Source organism: Taeniopygia guttata, chromosome 1 (genome assembly GCF_048771995.1).
Source record: "Taeniopygia guttata chromosome 1, bTaeGut7.mat, whole genome shotgun sequence".
NCBI lineage: Eukaryota > Metazoa > Chordata > Aves > Passeriformes > Estrildidae > Taeniopygia > Taeniopygia guttata.
In genome coordinates this window covers 84483691-84501147 of record NC_133024.1, presented here as the reverse complement: position 1 = coordinate 84501147, position 17457 = coordinate 84483691, and the positions used below count along the sequence as shown (strand labels likewise).

The window sequence follows — 17457 nt, the reverse complement described above, 5'->3', positions numbered from 1 at the left end:
GCTGACACAAGTATAAAAGTAGGCTACCAAAAATCTCCAAAACAAAACAGAGGTTGCCCAGTACCTATGTTTCATAGGTGTAAATTGTCAAAGTTTAACTGAGTCAATGCTAGGAACACAGAACATTGATTAAAAGTCAGTTGGAAAGGTTCCTCATCTGTCAACATTGCAGAACAGGGTAAAGACTTTCCATTTAATGTTTGCTGACCATCAGCTGTACTGAAAGGCAACAACCCAAGATGTTGATGCAGAACTAAGAAGCTGTAAAACACTGCTCTGCTTATGACATTCTGATTAAGACCTGAAAACGTCCACTTTCAGGCAAGCCTTGGTTTTGAGGAAACAGATGCCTATTCTAACACTGCTTCTAGCACTTTGCCCAAGTAACTTTTAGTACTCTGGTCAGAGGACAGTGGTATCATCTCTAAAGCCTCATTGGTCGGGAAATCTGCATTCTGACTACTGGAAGTATCAGCTCATGTTCTGGAGTGTGTCTGACCAATGATCCCCTACCTAGATTTGGTCCTATATCACCCAGACTGTTGACAAAAACTTATTACAGTAGTCTTCCATTCAAATGGAAGCATGCTGGAACACCAGGTTGCCATCAACCTTAGTAGAACAAAGTTTTCCTGAGGCTGTTTCATATGAGAGAAGTCACGAACACGACTGACAACAGTGAAGGAGCACATGAAGTGCTGGTGTTGGATTCAAACACCACTAGATTTTGGAATGTTAAAAGATATACTCTAAGTTGGCAGCTCCACAGTCATAATCAAGACAAGCTTGTGCCAAGGCCTGATACAGAACCAGATCTGTTAGTCTCATTTACCACACTACCGAACATAGTATCTACAGCAGTTCTGTGATGGGAGGCAGTGTCTCAACTGCCACAAATCTCACTGAGCTGAAGTTAACTCATCTAAGTTTTGTTGTGTATCTACAAACTCGTATCTACAAACTGAATTTGTCATGTGTCAGAGCTTTGAGTCAGGTAGTTTCAGCATTTCTGATTTGTTGCACCATACCTTAAAACCAGACTTAATGTACTGTGGTCTAAAATTGTAATGCTTCTATTCAGCAGTCTAGATGCAAAAAACCTTAATGAATAATTTTTGTCTTTTATCTCCTCTTCATCCTACCTTCCCCACCTATCTTGCTGCCACTCCTGTGGGACAGAATATGATTGGCAAGGATTCCCTAGCACAGATGAAGGAATTAATTTTTCTAAAACCTTACTCACTAATGCATCAGCAGAGTAGTGTCTTCTGGCAAAGTGACCAGCACATTGAAACACAAGGTGGGTGGTGAAGGAGACAGACATCAAAGACTTATTCTGAATATATTTCAAAGGACATTCTGAGTGCTTGACACAAACAAGGCACAAAAACCTCCAACCTGGTTAAGAGAGTTGAAAGATACTACTTGATTAGGAAAGGAAAACCATACTGATGAATACACTAAGATCCTCGAAAACAGTATTATGAACTGTGAATTGGTCTAATCAACTGCTTTTCTGTCACAGGAATTTCTCTACAAAAAAATCTTCTCCGTAACTACCTTAAAGAAGATAGAAAGAGTAGCCTCAAAACAGATATTTATTCACATTACTCAAACAAATTTCTCTGGTCCTCATGTTATGATCAGCATGGCTTACAGTTTAGGCTTTTACAGACACCCTGAGCAGCTGAAGATATGAAAGGAAGTTTGTGCCTATGGAGTATGTCCAAAAAACCCAAGACGGCTGCCAGGCTCTTTGGGACTGGCAGGCTCCAGTACAGGCCCATCTCTGTCAGCCTAATGACTATTTAGTAGTGTAGAGTCAACTAGGGCTGCAACTACACCTATTACAGTCAGCAAGACATGAAGACATGTCTTCAAACCATCTATCTGAAAAAACTTTGTGATTTGAACTAGCCTTCATGAAAAAAGAATGGGATAAATAATGATTATGCAGTGATTTGGAATGATTTGGAACAACACCTATTTCTCCAAGATGGCACAGGTCAGTACTTTCTTAAAAGAATGTTCCTATCAACTCAAGGAGTTAAACAACAAATAAAAGAACAAGATGTCAGAAAGCAAGTTCAGAAGCATCAAAAGGGGCTAAAAGCAACTTTGTTGCATAGTTTGATCAAAGAACTCAGCACATTTCCTTAAACCTTTAAAATCTACAAGCATGAGGCAAGAAGAGGTCTCCAGCTTCAACATACAGAACCTAAAGCCACACCCCGGAGATTGTAAATACTTATTTTTCAGCAACCAAAACAAAAAAAAGATAGCAAATAACTTCCAGCCAAAAATCAAAAATCACTTATTTGAACATTGTTACCTACATAGATTCCCTGAACCTACTATTTATTATCCCTGAGTTATTTGTTGGTCACTTTCCATGAGAGAAATGCAATCTGGCAGTCAACACACAATATCTGAGCCCTGAAAGATCCCTCAGAGGATGAACACTTTCCTTATTTAAATTATAACTTCTTATAGTTTATAGACTTATTGAAAGAGTGGCACTTGTAAGAATTAAAGTTTCCTTTACAAAGGAATTTTAACTATCTACCCAAGTAATCTTTGATCCAAATTTAAGATTCTCTTTTTGATTTATGATGAAAATAGGGGTGATTCACTGTACAATGAAGTGCCATGATCTACCTTTACCTTTCAGTACCAGAATTTTAGTTGATTAATTAAATATAACCATCTCTCTCAAGAATATACCACTAACGACAGTTTTTGAAGGTCTTCTGAAGAGGCCCTCTGAATGCCCCAAGAATGAATTTTAGATATTTCCAGAATAACTTTGAGTACTACAAGAAAACAATCTATACAGTAAAAAACTGACACATAATAGGAGAGTTGTCCTTTTATAACTTGAGATTGAGGCAAATGTCCTGGAGAATATTCACCAAACCCCTAAATTCAATTTTAATTGTCATATACAGGGGAAAAAAAAAAAGGTAATGCAATAGGCATGTTTGAGCCTATATTTCTTCATAAAGTTGGAACTACAAATTACTTTTCTTGCCTGTATGCTGCTTCCAATGCACAAAACATAAAAGTTTTTTCATCTAATTAGTAGGCAAAATTATTACTGATTCTAGAGTAAAATAAAACAGCCACTAAAACAACCTGATCATATAAATCCTAATGGAGCCCAAAAAAAAAGCCCCAACTAAACACTGACCTCTATATGATTTTCTTTCCCACTGCCTGGTAAACCAAGCAATTCAACTAGTAACAGCAAATGCAAAGTCATATTAGTTAGTAAACCAAAAGAATTGGGTTCTATCCTGGAAAATGCCAACCTAAAGTGACTAAAGCAGTCACAACTGATGTACAAATCTACACATGCTCCCATGTGTTACAAAAAGAATGTCAGACTTGGCTCATCAAGGGTCCCTGGAAGAGTGTCTGTTCACTCGCACAAAGTACTTCACACATCTTCCAAACTTAAACCCAGTTCTCCAATTATTCAATATTCTTCAAAAGTGTTCCAGAAGAGGTAGAAAAGAGCCACAAAGGCATCACGAAAATAGACGAAAATGCCTTGCGATTAGACAATGGAAAGAGTTCAAAGTTAATCAAGCCTATCAATATAGATACTGGAAGAAACTAAGTCTTCTCACAGCACAAAAAGAATATATAAAAATCTCTGAACTGAGAGAATGCATATAAAATCCCTATTAATAGAAACTGAAGGCCCATAAATTCAAATTAGAGCATGAACACAAGCATGCAGGATAATGAGAACAATTAACACTAGAATAAATTATTTGGGATGGGAATCTGAATTTGTTACTATCTTCAAATTAAAGTTAGTGCTATTCTGGAATTTACATTTCAGTAAAATCACAAGTTACTGAGTTTCATAAAGGTAGAATTTTGTGTATCTCAATACAAAGAGATCAATCACAGATTTATCCATCCTGTAATATCTGTACACTTACTTTTCCTTGATGTCAATACTCCCCACTGTACAGGTTTTGGCTGGAATAGAGTTAATTTTCTTCATAGTAGCTAGTGTGGGTTGTATTTTGAATTTGTGTTAACACAGGGATGTTTTTGTTATTGCTGTTTTTGTTACAGCTTTCATAGAGTCAAGGCCTTTTTTGCTCCTCACCCCACCAGGGAGGAGGTTGGGGGTGCACAGGGGGTGAGGAGGATTCACAGCTGGGACAGGTGACCCCAGCTGACCATAAAGCCATTCCATATTATAAGGCATCATGCTCAGCGTATAAAGCTGGGGAAAGAAGAAAAAAGGGGGAATGTTCGGACTTATGACATTTGTCTTCCCAAGTCACTGTTACATATATGGAGCCCTGCTTTTCTGGAAAGGACAGAACATGTGCCTGTCCACGAGAAGTGGTGAATGAATTCCTTGTTTAGCTTTGCTTCATGCACAGCTTTTGCTTTACCTATTAAATTATCTTTATCTCAACCCACAAGTTTTCTCACTTTTACTCCTCCAATTCTCTTCCAAATCCCACTGTGTGGGTAGGTGAGAGTAGCTGTTTGGTGTTTAGTTGCCAGCTGGGGTTAAACTATGATATCCATAAATCACAGAGTAACAGAAAAATATCTAATGTTTCTTCCCATTCCCTCCCCTCAGGCCAAAAGCTAGAGGCCTGCATGTTATTCCCATTTTCTACAGCTGCTCCTGCAACTTTGGATTTTGCCTTCGTATCTGGTTTTGGTTTAACATTACAGTGAGATTATATACATATTTTGTTCACCTTTGTAAAAGCAGGAAAGATCCAAAATTATCTTTAGCTTTTATGTTTTACACTTGGACCACAGTTGATTTTTTTCTCCCACTACACACACACCTAATTTTTTTTTTTTTTTTTTTTGCAGAACCATTTGTTTCTATTTGTGTTATATGATACCTGTTACTTCAAGCTCCCTCCAAAATGATACACAGCCATGAACAAAATGCCCTTTCTACATCAGCGGGTGAAATCCAATCACCTATTTAAATGTCTTTTACTAACTTTTTTATTGGCTACTCATCATGTTAAGTTATTTTGCAGTCAGGTAAGTTTTACAGCTTCACTTCAGCTTAACTGCTTAAACTTTTTTTCCGTGTGTCCTTTTGCTTATTCTCTCTTTTGATTTCTTTTGCCACCCATCTTTCTGTTCACCAAGTTCTTCGGCATGTTTGTTTAAATATAATTGATATTAAAACAAAGCAACCATGCAATTCTGTACTATGACATTCAGCTTTTCCGATGCTCCATTAGTATTTATTACTCGCAATTTGTGGGGGATTAGAGTGGAATTCTTCATCAATTTATGAAGCACATACCATTACAAAGACTCTATGCACACATACAGTGGCAAGCAGTTAAACATCCAGAAGAAAAGCAGCCAGCAGGCATAATGGCAATAAAGAAATAATGGCTTAGGTTTAAAGAAGAGCCATCATACACAGAACTGGTATTGACACTGGAGAGCAAGAAGCAGGTGGGTGGTCCCAGTGGTGCTGTGGGTGCAAAAATGAATAACACACTACCTTCCAGATGCCTGCTAGAGTAAAGGACCAATCTATACAATTCTCTCAGGAACATCTGGATTGTGACAATGTAACATTGTAGCTTTTTGAGAGACTTACAATTTTTAATTAGTACACACTACCACTAAAGTTTCAGCTTAGAATTAACAGTTTTATCAGAGCCTGTCTACAGCTTCCTATGAAACAGAACTTAAAAAGACATCAAACAAGTGTTCTGCAAATTTGAGATTTCTAAACTTTAAGTATATTTCTAAGTTAATTATCTTGAAAATAAAAATTCAGACATAAACCCATGGCACAGAAAACTCAGATCAGTTTCCTCACAATTTAAGTGGTTAAAAGAGAAAGTACACACATGGCTTAGAAACTGTTATTGAAATAACTACATGCAATCTTGTCTATGCATTAACAGACCTACTTAATATGGCAGAAAAATTAACTTAATTGTTGTTTTTCTCAATGTAGTGATGCTGAAAGTTTCAAAAATTATCAATGTACCAAGTCGCAGAACTACAGAACTTAAAAAGACACTACAAAGTAGTGCAGTAATACCAGGTATTACTAGAGAACTACACTAGAATTAAGTTAGGAAATGGCAATCAAAATAGCTACAAGTTCAAGTTCCAGCCCTGCCACAATACATGTACATACTTTTAAGCTGGCTGGACATTTAAGAGCCTAGACAAAAAAGTGGTACCACGTGCTATGGGTTTATGTTAACACCGCTACTAAAGATTGTATTTTTCTATTTCCCAGCATTCCTATTTGTAAACTTGACTTACAGTGATGATTGCATAAATTTTCTGCAAGTTCTAAACTTATTTTTCAAGTTATAGCCTCACTATAAATATGTTCAGTAGCGAATTAAAAAAAAACATACAGTTTGCAGAAACACACCAGTTCTTATCCAGTCTATGGAGAAATAAATGGATGGTAGCAGCATGATGATGAGCTTGTTAAATCAAAAGGGAATTCACCAATGTGATATCATCAGTACTTATTTTCCCCAAGAAAAATCAAATAAGCTATTTTCTAGAGAATTATGACTAAGTAATAGATATCATAGTTAAAAAAGGGAAAAATTGATGTGTGTTTCTCCCTGAATTAATTTTCAACATTTTTTTAAATCTCAGTGAAGAAAAGTATAATTATTTGCTATTACAATTATTAGCATACAAACAATGTAAGTGAAAATATAAACATACCATATCTTTCCAGAGCTGCAGAATCTTGTTCTTTCAAATTCTAAAATGGACTTCTACAGTTCTTGTACCTATAATGCAAAACATTTGAATTCAGTTCTTGCACTATGCACTAATTTGAAGCTCAACACAACTTCATAACAATACATTCAAAAGTGCCTATTTGATTAGTCACAAATCTGCAACTAAAGGAAACACAGAATCATAGAATACATCTAGTCAGAAAGGACCTACAAGGATCATCATACCAAATAACCCATTCTTCACAGGACTACCTAAAACTGAACCATATAAAACTAAATCACACCTCTCACAGAAAAGCACAACAGAAAATAATTATTATGTTACATGAGCTACAAAAGCATGACGTTCATCACATAGTGGTCCCTATTCTTTCCCCTGTAGTGATGCAATAGAGTTTTATAATTCCATTCATCCAGTTCATTACAAATACCAATTTCCTTTCTCTTATTTTGTCCTTTTTTTTTTAATTTGCTTTAAGAACTGGCATTTATACTAAGAAAAAATAAATACACACTCAGGAGAAGTCACAGATAGAACCAAATCTTTGTTCTCTGTGCATAAAACTGCTGGAGTTCAGTATGCTTTTCTATAAATTCATTTTCAGAGAAGTCATAATTAACAAGGGACTAAAACATACTTGAAATATTTTCAACAAACACCTAAGAGCACAACCAGCCTCGAGGGAAAAGATGACAGAAACAGACACATATGCATATACCTAAAGAAAGACAGGGGTTGTGGATTCCCCATCACTGAAGGTGCTCAAAACCAAGCTGAATGGGGCTCTCAATAACCTGGTCTAGTGAAAGGTGTCCCTGCCCACAGATGAGGCTTGTAGTTAGATTTTTTTCTTTAAGGTTCCCTACCAACCCAAACTATTCCCTGATCCTATGAAATCTACTAATTATTTTCCAAAAAAGTTAGTAATTTGGCACAAACTATCACATTTTCAGCACTGTGAAGATTTGATATATAATTTCTTGGCTTAAAACTATTAAGAACTAACAAATCCAACGCAGCTGATTTAGGCTGATCTCCAATATAGATCAGGGTTCCCACATAGGAAACCTCAATCTGGTTACCTTAGTAGCACATTCAGTTTTGTTTTAGAAGATGTCAAACCAGTGAGAAATCATTTGGTGTCAGGGGCCAAATTTGTTACTAGGGAACTGTAATGGGGTGATCCTGGACCAGTTTTGTCACTAAAGCTCCAAGCACTATCAATCTGAGCACATTCTTTTGTATTAAAAAAAAAAAAAAAGTTATATTGAGCAGCCTTTTTTTTGTGAAAAGAACTGCTATTTCAACAAACAATTCTACTAATTATGTAGTTTTCTGTACACTTAGGATTACTGTGTTAATGATACGTAACTGTGTCAATAAAACTTTGCTACCGTTCAGAAAAAAAAACCAGAAGGAAAACTCATCTGAACAACATGAAACAGTAACTGATGATTTTTCTATTTGCAAGTTGCACTTCCACTCCATATCCACAGCAGAAATCCAAAATACCTTATATTCGACTAAAGAATAATTCTTCATTCACTGTGGTGTCATTAGACAAATTCAGAAGTATTCTGACAAATGCAACCAATATTTTCACACCTTGTGTTGCAGGACTTCCAGATTCAATGTATACATTTGTACAGACATAGAGCAGTGTCATCTGTATAAAATTCTCTCATTCTCCTCCAAGAAACAGAAGCACAAATTTTCAATATGCACAGAGTAGGAGGAGAGCACCAAGTACAGCTTGAAAAAGTATTGCAAATACATCTACCAGGGTTCTTATGATTATTGCCCGGCAACAGAGACAAAAAAAAAAATGGTTCCCAAAAGAACTGAAGCTATGGAGTAGCTTAGGACCATACAACTGATAGAGGAAACAAGACCACAACAGAGGAGATGTAGACAGGTTATCTGCATAATAATACACAGCAACAGAAGAGCACATTCAACAACACAAAACTGAAGTTCCTGGACTTCCAGTTCTTCTCCTTCAGTCTCTCCCCAACAGCAGAACATAGTTCAGCAGTCAACTAAGTCTAAAGTCTACATTCGCTCAAAGACTACATAACAACACAAAAGGAAATAAGGCTCTGTGATCCTTGTCTAAAAGGAATGAAAATTATTTTATGAAGTCAGATGTAATTCAACATTCACCTTCAGTATACTTAATTAGCACTAAGACACATCTGCCTAAAAAAATGCAAATGACAATATGACTAAAAGCTTACTGCTTTTAGTCATATTGTCAACCTTACTGCTTCTACTCCACATTAAAAAAAAAAAACAAACCCTTGATTGATCATGTGACCAGAGCCAAAAAACCTGCTTGCTTACAACCACATCATACATTTTCAATAAGGAGACTTCAAGGCACACTGAATTGTATTAACACAGACAGTAAAGCACTGAATTAACCGCCCTGTCACATAAGGAATTAAAAAATATTTAAGAAATTAATTGTAAAGTATAAAAAATATTTTGCAACTCTTATGTCTGTCCCGATAAAAAATATAATGAAATTATCTCTATCAGGTGCTTAGATTAGGCTTTCCACTTGTGGTTTTGAGTTGTTCTGTTTGTCCGGTTTTATCCAGTAACTGTAATACAACAGGAACAGAAGAAAAAATTCTGAGCGCACTACCCTAAAGAAATAATACCCACTATTACATATTTTCTGACACAATTTCAAATATGTAAGGTAAATTAAGAACAATTTTCTTCCATAACTAACATTCTTAAGAGTAAACAAAATCACATTAGCCAAGGAAAAAACAAGTATTCACAAACATCCTTCTTTCAATCAGATATTCAGGTTATAGGAATCATACAAATGGAGTATTTTTCACAACTTTACTATGGAAAGGGCTCAATCTTTGCAAGCAAGAAATACCAGTGTTTCACAGAAGTGATACACTCAGGAGCTCCCTTGTCCTTGAAATCTGATGGGCTTTGCAGGTTGTGTGGACTCTTAACTATGTATTTCTATTGGCTACAATAAGCAAAATTTGCTACACGAGCTGAAATACAAGGTGTTGCTATTCAGCCCAGTGTACGTTAGTGTACCTTAGACTTTCTAAAAATAAACCTGGGTGTACACACATAGTAAAACACAATATTCATCACCAAGACTTTGGACATGAGATTTCACTATGAAAAAATAAGCAATCATTACCTGAATATAACTATACAAATAAGAAAAATGAAAGATTGTATTGGAAACAGAAATTTTGAGGTAGTAACAGACCTCTTCAGTATTATCTAGCTTTGCAGAAGTTTTTGATTCCTTTTAAGAAAATGGCAAATACCACATTGTAAAATAAAAATATTTAAAGTATTAGTTAGCTCAAATATACAACTAGCCATAAAGCAAAACTCGTCTACAACTATGATAGACATTCTTGAAGTATTTTGACCTATGTCCCATTTGAGAAGTTGAGTTCCTTTAAGAGCCACTCCACCACCCACTAAGAGCCCAAGCCTGCTGAGCTGCAGCTGCTCCAGCCTGGGTCCCAGGGAGCATACCAGAGCAGGAGTACACAAGTAGTGCCAGAGCCTGGCTGCCTGGACAAGCCTGGCATCTCTCAGCGCCTTGCAAGCTTGGCAACACAAGATAGATCACTCCTGTGCCTCCCTGGCACAAAGCTCCTAAGGGCAAGGGAGAGCGTGTCTGTCATCCAGGTCTCCTCATTTTATCGACTTCTTAGGTGTAATGATTATCAGGGAAGTATTAAAAAGACCTAAAAGCAGTCTGCCAAAGGAAGCAAAGAGCATGGTCTTCTCTGTTGAGAGATGAACTAGCTTCACACCTAGAACTCTACCTTGGTCAGAAGTCCTGTCACAGTAATCAAACAACACCAGAATGAAATGCAAACTATGTGGACTAATCATTGCCAGACCATTATGCAACAAACCCAAACAGAGGTTCTGTAATTTTCTGCTTGTGATCCTACCAATCCACAGGCCACCAAGATCAAATTTCCTTTGGGTTTCAAATCACTCTTTAGTGTTCGATACTTAGATTTTGTCTTTAGTTGTTTAGGCCACAGCTTTGACATTCTGTCACACAAGGAAAATTAAGGCACATGGAGGACAGGGAGATCTGAGACCGCCAGCATGGCTTCACCAAGGGCAAGTCCTGTGGACCAACCTAATGAGCCAGCTGCAGTGAGTGTTGAGTGAGGGTCTGACTGTGTTGCCTAAAGGTTATCTCAACTTGCTTTTCCACAGGAGAGGTTTGTGGGGAACAGATTTTAGGCAGCAGCAATCACTACTCCAACACCCACATTTTTAGCCTCCTATGACAGAGCGACTGCATCAATGGACAAGGGAACAGCTACTGATGTCATCTATTTGGACTTCTGAGGCCTTTGAAACGGTCCCCCACAACACCCTTCAACCTAAATTGGAGAGATAATGGATGGACTCTTTGGTGGATGAGGAATTGGTTGAATGGTTGCATACAGAAGATAATGGTCAATGACTTAATGTTCAGATAGACATCAATGACAAGAGGTGTCCCTCGGGGATCCATATTGAGACCAGTTCATCAATGACAGACAGTGGGACCTAACTAACCCTCAGGAAATCTGCAAACAGTACTAAGCTATGTGGTGTGACTGATATGCCTGAGGAATGGAATGCCACCCAGAGGGACCTGGACAAGACTGACAGGTGGGCTCATGAGAACCTCACCCAGTGAGTCCAAGTGCAAGGTCCTGAACCTGCGCTAACAACATCTGGTATCAGTACAGGTCAGGGAATGAGGAAATTGGCAACAGAAGTAATTACAGAAGAACTTGGAGATCCTGGCTGTTGGAAGGACAGTTCTGTCCCAACAATATGTGCCTGCAGTCCAGAATGTATCCTTGGTTGCATCAAGAGCAGCATGGCCAGCAGGCCAAGGGAGGCCAGTCTGCTGTTCTACTCCTCTGAGACCCCACCTGCAGTGCTGCATCCAGCTCTGGAGTCCTCAGCACATGACAGGCACAGACCTGTTGGAGAAAGTCCAGAGTAGGGCCACAAAAATTATCAGAGGGCTGGAGCAACCCTCCTATGAAGAAAGGCCAAGAGAGTTAGTGTTGTTCCGTCTGGAGAAGAGAAGGATCTGAAGAGACCTGATTGCTTTTGTTTAATACTGAAGAGGAGCTTACAAGACAGAGGAGAACGAACTTTTTACAAGGGCTTCCTTGAGAGGATAAGAGGTAATGGCTTTTAACTAAAAGAGAGCAGATTAAGACGATATCAGAAAGTAATCTTTTACAAGGAGGGTGATAAAACATTGGAACAGATTGCCCAGGGATAGGAGATGCCCCATCCCTGGAAATATACATGGTTAAGCCGGACAGGGCTCTGAGCAACCTGATCTATTTGAAAATGTCCCTGCTTATTGCAGAGGAATTTGGACTAGATGACATTTAAAGATCCCTTCCAACCCAAACTATTCTAAGCCTGTGGAAAAAAAAAGTAATGCACTCCATATCAAGCAGTCAAGTAGTACATCAAATAAAAGCTGTCCTATATCCACCACCACCACTGTAATTCACCTCTGAGTGACAGTCCCACTTCCATCATACCACATAAAAATATGATTCTCAGAAGCAAGTTATGTTAGTACACAGAGCATGTTTTTAAAGTTATTTGAATGGATGCAAACAGCAATGCTTTTCAATGAAAAGTACTGGGACAGCTACATACTGTGAATGCCCTTTTCAAGCCAATAGACCAAAATGAAAGAATTCAAAGCTCTGCTTTGCTAACTAGAAGTTTCTCTAAAAATACCCATATATACTTCTGTTCCAAGGAAATGCAAGTAGCTTCAAAAGAAGCAGATCACCCCTCTTACCTAAGACAGTGAAGTGATGGTCCAGAAGGAAGCCACCCATTTAGTTGCACTCAGCAGAACAACTGCAGCTTCTCCTAATTCTTCACCACTCTGTAAAACATGGGTAAAGAACCATGCAGGATGGTAACGGAAAGAGTATCGGTAAAGACTGACTTCCACCCCCTTCCTCCATTCAGCAGTTTGCATAATACTGGGAAGCAGGCTCAACCTATTAAAGTAAGTAAGAAGTAGTTAATGCTTCCTTTAAGAGATTCATTCATAAGAGTATTTGTTAGACAGAACTATGATAATATTTAATTCATAATGTAATTTTGCACCCAGCAAGTTATTGTCAATAAGCTCTAACCCTCCTAACCACAGGAAGGTGCAGCTATTCAAAAACAGCAATTTAAAGTGCTATTTAGTCAGATGTTACATTGCCAAACCTGAATCCTGAATCTCAACATTATTTGATTTTCATATTTTTCCTATGAGGTTACTTTCCTGAAGAAATGTGTCACCAGCTGCTGTAGTTACTGAAGTGTTGCTTCATTGCAAAATGTTACCTTTAGACCGTATTGCTGACTTTCTGCTAACCAACCAGATACGTTACACACATTACTATTCCTATGAATCAGCTTTTTTTCAAACTTTAATTCATGGGCAACACAGTTTTATGAAGCTATCAGGCAGTGCCTGCTAATACAAGAAGTTAAAGCAGTAAATGTTAAGGTCAAAGCATTTAAGGTGACAAAATTAACTTCAAACATGAGATTTGCTCACTGCTGTTGTCTCTGGGAACCAGCTATTTAGCACAGCTTATAGAACTTCTGGGAGGGGGTAAATGTTTTTTTTTCTTTTTTTTTTTAGAAAGTAAACAACATACTCTAGATTTTTGCATTACGCACCCTGATAGCAAATGTATTACTCCCCTCTTTCCAGGTACAAATCAGAATTTGATTAGTGACAGAAAACCTTTTAATACCACCTCTCTAAAAAATTCACAGCTGCCTTAAATACACGGGATACTTCAGAAAAATTGTAAAACACACCTCCTTTGTTTAAAAATCAATATAAATTCATTAATTAGAGTGAAGACTTGGCCCACATTACCAGAAAGGAAGATTGATGCTGGAAATGAGATCTATACCTACATACTTTATGAATTATATTCCTTTTTCCCTCAACTACATGTTCTATTTTTAAAAATTGGTGGCTTTCATCTTCAGGTGTATGAGTACACTGGTGTGGGGAGGGAGAAAGACATTTCCTGCTTTTAAAAGAAGATGAATTCTCTCTGGACAGCCACTAAGTACACTAAAACAAAAAGTAACAGGAGAAAAAAAAAATCTTTCCTGCACAGCAAAAATTAGGAAGATGCATATTTACAGAAACATAAAAACTGAACTGATTCCAGGGTAACTGCCATATCATGTACTATACTAATTACTGTTTATAGAAAATGTTATATGTTTAAACATGTTCAAAATTAAACATGTTTATAACTTAAAACTCAACTCTGGTTAAGCAGAACCTGTGAATTCTGAGAACTAGCGAAGAATATGTCAACAAAGGACATAATCATAGTGAAACAAGCATGATTTTATACAGTGCATGCTGGGTCGTGGTGGTACACATGACATTTTTAAATTTCAAAAGAGAAGTTAAATGATATGAAAAAGAACCAGGCTTATTTTCTCAAATTGATTAAAACAACTGGGGACAATTTCCAGGTGCTCTAACACAGACTCCAGAACATCCCTATATGTATTCAAAATATACACACAGTTTTCAATCCCATTCACAAAAGAACCATCGTTCCCATGTTTTTAAACAGCAGCAGCAATTTAAAAAAAAAGGAAAAGACCAGAAGTCTTGTTTGTTATTTAAAAAAAAGGATCAAACCCACACAACTTTAGAGTTCTGAAGAGGACTTGGACTGAGAAATCTCAGGCTTTAAAACACACAGTTGTTCAAGCCTGACTTTTTTTGCTAAGTCACAGAACCATACCCTAAAATAAACCTGAACAAATCAAACACTCATCTGGGCATCTCACTTGGTGCTTTTGTTTCTATATTCTTGGGAGATGCGCAGGACAATCCAAGGAGGAGAAATAGCAAACACCTCTGATAAACAAAATGAACTTCTTAATTCCAGGAGGAAAGATGCTACATTAAAGAGTAAACACTTAGAGTGGAATGGAAGGTATTTGTAAAAGAGAGATAAAGCAACTGTAACATTGTACAGAAATAATTTCAATTAAAAGTATCAGCTCTGTAAATGTAACTAGTGGACTACGTTTTCTTTCACTATTTTTCTGTACTAAGTTGACAGAATGATACTATACTACAAGCTGCATCTGTTTTAAAAGACAAACACATGCGATACTTTTCTCTGCACATCCATATCAATTTAGCAATACAGATTTCCTATTTTCAATTCTACACACTTAGTTAAACTGAGTTTTGCTGTATTTTCAAATTTCTAAAAAGTACCTTAAACTGTTTCCACAATGAAAGGGCACAGCTATTCAGAGCCAACATCTAAACCAAGCAGTTTGTGAGAACGCTAAGCCTATTTCCAACAATTTTCATTCTTATCAAGTGGTACACCTCTCACTATCTCCAACACTTCCCTCTCCCCCCATCATAAGTGTCTAACACAGTACAACTCAGAGCATGGCGTTTTCCTTAGCAGGTAATCTCTCTAACTGGATGCTATTTGCATGAATTAGGAACTTAATCTTATCTTTTAGACCTCTCCCTTTCAAACCAGTCAGCTAGTCAAAAGAAAAAGAGAAAGAAGATAAATTGATAGTACAATCATACAGGTCTTACTTTGTTAAGAAATCAAAGCTAAAATCGGGTACAATTTTCCACTGAGAAACTTTCTGCTAGACATGCAAGAAGCATGGCAAAACCACTCTGAGAAGCCAATTTCTCACAGGGCTTCAAGTTTGCAGACTCTTACTGAAGCAGGTATGTTTTCATACAGACAGAAGGCCCATCCCTGAAGTGATGTGTAAGAAACATGCTTAGTCCCAGAATTAGACCAACACATTACATAGAAGGAAACATAAACAAATATTTCCATTAACTGGAGAAAAAAGAAAAGGAATGACTACATGTCTATAAATTACAGGTTCTTGTCACTTAGAATCGTGATACATGCTTCGTTTCTTAAGCAGTAGCAACTTCTGAATGACCATAACACATCATCTCAGATATCTGATTTAAAAATCATTAGTCAAGTGTAACATGCCTTAACAGAAATACTGAAGGTATGCTTAAAAACTGAAGCCCAGAAAATCCTGCAGTCGGGAGCGACAGATCACATACATCAACAAGGCAGCCTGCTCACAGGTTCAGATCCAACTCTTCAGACTGGACAGAATGCAACACGAGCAAAGTGATCAGACCCACTTTGTCAAGCAGGCCTTGGCCACTAGTTAAGAGACCCTCGCAGTACTTCCCATTCCGGCGGCCAGCCGCGCCGACAGCACCGAGCAGTCCATGCCCACAGCTGCCCCAAAGAGTAGTCACCGAACCGGGAAACTGAGGCAGGGGCAGGCTGGGTTCACCCAAGGTCGCCCAGCGAGCCCGGTCTCCCGGGGGGGCGGGAGAAGCTCGGAGCCCCCCGCCCTCCCGGGGCGGCCCCGTTCTCGTGTGTGTCGCGGCGCGGAAGGACGGGACCCCCGGGGCTGCCGCCTGCCCCTCCCGGCGTGGGGAAGCTGGCAGGGCCGCCTCCCTCCCCTTCAGGGCCAGCGTGCACCGGGCGCCATTCCCGCTCCCGGCCCTGCGCAGCGCTCACACCGACCTGGCTACCTCGGCTGCTGCTCCCGGGCGCTCCCGCCGCCGCTGCCGCCCGGGCTCATGCGGGGGCCGCGCCGCACTCGGGGCCGGGCCGCGGACGAGAAGGAGGCGCCGCCGCTGCTGCTGCCGGGGCCGCCGGAGCCGCGGCCTGGCGGGGCGGGGAAGGCGAGGCGGGCGGACGGGCCGGGCCGGGCGGGCGCGGCTGCTGCTCCTGCTGCTGTTGCTGCTGCTGTGCCGGCCGGGCCGCGCTCAGCGCGAGCCCCGCGCCTCCATCTTGGGACAGCGCGGATGTCGGCGCGGCGCAGGCTCGGGGCGCGCGGGGGGGCGCGCGGGAAGGAGGGAGGGAGAGAAGGAGGGAGGACCGGCCGTGTCCCGGCGTGCAGCGCGGGCGGGGGCGAGGCGAGGCGGCGGCGGCGGCGGCGCGCTACCCACCGCGGGCAACCATAGAGAGCTGCCGGGCCGCGCCTTCCGGCCGTGCGCGCTCGCGGCGGCGCCTGCGCGCCCGCGTGCGCGAGGCGAGGGTCGCCATGTTGGAAGTGGGCAGCGCGGGGCCGGGGGGTGGGGGCGCAGGCCAGGCGGGCGCGCGGGGCGGGGCTCGGCGGTGCGCGTGCGCCGGGCGCGGGTGGGCCGGTGTGAGGGAACGGGGGAGTGCGTGTCGGCTGCGGCTGTACGCGCGTATGTACGTACACACACACATACGTGTACGCAAACACCTGCAAATACAAACACGTACACGCGGGTGCACACGCACTGACCCACGCACAGGCACACACAGGTGCCCAGCCGCACACGCAGCCCTGGAGGCCAGCGGGCAGACCAGGGGCTGGTGGCACAGCAAGGGACCATCGCTGCCCTGGGCAAAGAGAGTGGCCGCCACCAGCTTTGAGTCCCTCGGCAGGTCCCCGCTGAGCTCCACCGGAGTCCAGCCTGTCCGGCAGGCTCCATGGCAGCCCGCCCGCGGTTTATCGGGTTCAATCTGGGCAGGGAGCCGTGGCCGGCCGGCAGAGGGGAGCGGTGGAAGGGGAGCGGCCGGTGGGTGACCTCTGGAGGGGAGCCCGTGCTGGAGCCGT

At 40.5% G+C, this 17457-nt stretch overlaps 1 protein-coding gene across 7 annotated transcripts in view; it reads right to left on the bottom strand.

Annotated features, from left to right (window-relative positions):
- UBE3A (ubiquitin protein ligase E3A) overlaps window positions 1-16531 on the bottom strand; it is a 53621-nt gene extending 37090 nt beyond the window's left edge. For 3 of the 7 annotated variants that reach the window (XM_012569608.5, XM_012569609.5, XM_041717426.2), the window contains exons 1-3: window positions 16392-16529; window positions 12596-12803; window positions 6724-6791 (exon numbers count right to left, since the gene is read on the bottom strand). The gene's annotated coding sequence lies outside the window, so the exon portion shown is untranslated. Of the gene's footprint in view, window positions 1-6723; window positions 6792-12595; window positions 12804-16391 lie in introns of all 7 variants that reach the window. The other 4 variants (XM_030277905.4, XM_030277912.4, XM_041717428.2 and 1 more) reach the window with 2 other exon arrangements.
- Between the last annotated feature and the right edge of the window lie 926 nt (window positions 16532-17457).